The 3,700-nt window shown below is 38.1% G+C and overlaps 1 non-coding gene across 1 annotated transcript; it reads right to left on the reverse strand.

Moving 5' to 3' along the window:
- Window positions 1–2,766: 2,766 nt before the first annotated feature.
- On the reverse strand, window positions 2,767–2,874 carry LOC130972500 (small nucleolar RNA R71). The gene has a single exon (XR_009083663.1). It is a non-coding gene; the product is annotated as a small nucleolar RNA R71 (small nucleolar RNA).
- Between the last annotated feature and the right edge of the window lie 826 nt (window positions 2,875–3,700).

Here is a 3,700-nt window from a genome sequence, read left to right on the forward strand (position 1 = left end):
ATTCCAGTAGGGGAGGGAACCACACCGGTGATTGGCAGCACTGTGACAGAGTGTGTGCATTAGCTTTCACTGCGAGGATGGGAGGTAGCTGCTGACAACAGTGAGACCCTACACGAGTTTGCCATGGAAAGGAGTAAGAAGGATTGGATGAAGGCTGTAGGAAAGCAGAGAGACGGAAGGGAAGGCATCTTCATACACTTGTCTGAAGCTCTTACACCAATGAATTACATAAGTATCACTATCTTTATCTCTTATGTTATTTTCGTTCATCACCATATACATCTGAGTTTGCCTGACTAAGATTTACAAGATGACCATAGCTTGCTTCAATACTAACAATCTCCGTGGGATCGACCCTTACTCACGTAAGGTTTATTACTTGGACGACCCAGTGCACTTGCTGGTTAGTTGTGCGAAGTTGTGTAATGCCATGGTATTGAGCCACCAAGTTCTTGGAGCCATTACCGGGGATTATTTGAGTTGTGAAAAAGTATTGTTCACAATTTCGCGCACCAAGTTTTTGGCGCCGTTGCCGGGGATTGTTCATGTTTTGAGCAAGCTTTTGGTAACATCAGAGCCAAGATCCGGCAACAACATCAAATTTTTGGTGTTATTGCCCGGGATTGTTTAGGCTGGACAACTGACGGTTCATCTTGTTGCTTAGATTAGGTGTTTATTTTTTTTCGAAATTCTTGAAGGTGAATTCTAGAGTTTCATGATGATTTGTTGAAATCTGGCTGGCTGAGAAGCCATGTCTAATCTGATTGGACCGAGGTTTCAACTTATCACCACAAGAGCTTGTTGACTCTCATCAATTTTGCTCTTGGAGCAGTGATCTGCTAAAGATTTGGCTGACCTTTGGTCATGTCTAGTGTTTTGGACCGAAGCTTTCTTTGAAAGCTTGGCTGGCTGTGAAGCCATGTCTAATTCCTGGACCGGAGTCTTAGACTAGCATTGCACTGATTCCTGGAATTCTCATTAAGAATTTTGATACCTTTTCCTACTTAATTTTCGAAAATCACAAAAAAAATTACAAAACCATAAAAATCCAAAAATATTTCTTGTTTGAGTCTAGAGTCTCATCTTAAGTTTGGTGTCAAATGCATGTTTTTGTTATAATTTTCGAATTCATGCATATATTTCTTTGTTTTGATCTTTGAATTCTATTGACTTGAAGTATTTTGTGTGTCTCATATGCATTTTCATGTTGTTAGTGTCAGTAGTACACAAACTGCTAAGTTTGGTGTCTTGCATGCATTGTTAATTGATTCCTTTTGCATTTTGATTATCAAAAATCCAAAAATATTTTTAATTTGTGTCTTTTCAAGTCAATGATACAAAGAATTGAAGATTTAGAACATACTGCAGAGGAATTATACAGAAAAAGCTGAGCATTCAAAAATGCCCAGTGAAGAAGGCAGACTGGCGTTTAAACGCCAGCCAGGGTACCTGGTTGGGCGTTTAACGCCCAAAGAGGTAGCATTTTGGGCGTTAAACGCCAGAATGTATACCATTCTGGGCGTTTAACGCCAGGATGGTGCTAGGGAGAAGATTTTGTTTTCAAATCAATTTTTTTCAAATTTTTCAAAATCAAATCTTTTTCAAATCAAATCTTTTCAATCAAATGTTTTCAAAATCAATTTCTTTCCTTTTTAAAAGATACTTACTAACAATTAATGATTTGATTGAACATCTCAAATTTGTTACCTTTTCTGTTGAGAAAGGTTTTTAATGTTTGAATCATATCTTTTCTTGTTAGGCAAGTCATCAATTTTTAAAATCATATCTTTTCAAATTGTTTTTAAAATCATATCTTTTCAAATAGTTTTCAAATCATATCTTCTCAATCACATTTTTTTTCATATCTTCTTAACCACATCTTTTTCAAAATAACTTTCAATCAAATCTTCTTAATTTCTAATTTCAAATTCTTTTTCAAAAATCACTTAATTTCTTTTCCACTTTTATTTTCGAAAATTAATTAATGTTTTTCAAAATAATTTCAAAATTTTTCACTTGATTTTTGAAAATAAACTTCCCTCCTTCCCACATCCTTCTATTTATGGAGTGCCACTCCTTCTCAATGCACAATTCGAACCTTATCTAACTAAAGTTCGAATTTATCTTCTCCTTCTTCTTTCTATTTCTCTTTTCCTCTGACACTTAAAGGAATCTCTATACTGTGACATAGAGGATTCCACATTTTCTTGTTCCCTTCTCTTTCATATGAGCAGGAGCAAGGACAAAGGCATTCTTGTTGAAGCTGATCCTGAACCTGAAAGGACTTTGAAGAGAAAGCTAAGAGAAGCCAAAGCACAACTCTCTTTAGAGGACCTGACCGAATTCTTCAAGGAAGAAAACATGGCAGCAGAAAACAACAACAATGCAAACAATGCAAGGAAGGTGCTGGGTGACTTTACTGCACCTACTCCTGATTTTTATGGGAGAAGCATCTCTATCCCTGCCATTGGAGCAAACAACTTTGAGCTTAAGCCTCAATTAGTTTCTCTAATGCAACAGAATTGCAAGTTCCATGGACTTCCAATGGAAGATCCTCATCAGTTTTTAGCTGAATTCTTGCAAATCTGTGACACAGTCAAGACTAATGGGGTTGACCCTGAAGTCTATAGACTGATGCTATTCCCTTTTGCTGTAAGAGACAGAGCCAGAATATGGTTGGACTCTCAACCTAAAGAAAGCCTGGACTCATGGGAAAAGCTAGTCAATGCCTTCTTGGCAAAGTTCTTTCCACCACAAAGATGGAGTAAGCTTAGAGTGGAAGTCCAAACCTTTAGACAAAAGGATGGAGAATCCCTCTATGAAGCTTGGGAAAGATACAAACAATTAATCAGAAAATGTCCTTCTGACATGCTTTCTGAATGGAGCATCATAGGTATTTTCTATGATGGTCTCTCTGAACTATCTAAGATGTCCTTGGATAGCTCTGCAGGAGGATCTCTTCATCTGAAGAAGACGCTTACTGAAGCTCAAGAACTGATTGAAATGGTTGCAAATAACCAATTCATGTACACTTCTGAAAGAAATCCTGTGAACAATGGGACTAGTCAGAAGAAAGGAGTTCTTGATATTGACACTCTGAATGCCATTTTGGCCCAGAATAAAATATTGACTCAACAAGTCAATTTGATTTCTCAAAGTCTGTCTGGAATGCAAGATGCACCAAACAGTACTAAGGAAGCTTCATCTGAGGAAGAAGCTTATGATCCTGAGAACCCTTCCATGGAAGAGGTAAATTACCTAGGAGAACCCTATGGTAACACCTATAATTCTTCATGGAGAAATCACCCAAATCTTTCATGGAAGAATCACGAGAGACCTCAACAAGGTTTCAATAACAATGGTGGAAGAAACAGGTCTAACAATGGCAAGCCTTTTCCATCATCTTCTCAGCAACAGACAGAGAGCTCTAAGCAGAATAATTCTGACTCAGCAACCATGGTCTCTGATCTGATCAAAACCACTCAAAGTTTCATGACTGAAACTAGATCTTCCATTAGGAATTTGGAAGGACAAGTGGGTCAGCTGAGCAAGAAAATTACTGAACTTCCTCCAAGCACTCTCCCAAGTAACACTGAAGAAAATCCAAAAGGAGAGTGCAAAGCCATAAACATGGCCGAATTCTGGGAGGAAGAAGAGGCAGTGAACGCCACTGAGGAAGGCCTCACTGGACGTCCACTGG

This window comes from Arachis stenosperma, chromosome 3 (assembly GCF_014773155.1).
Source record: "Arachis stenosperma cultivar V10309 chromosome 3, arast.V10309.gnm1.PFL2, whole genome shotgun sequence".
NCBI lineage: Eukaryota > Viridiplantae > Streptophyta > Magnoliopsida > Fabales > Fabaceae > Arachis > Arachis stenosperma.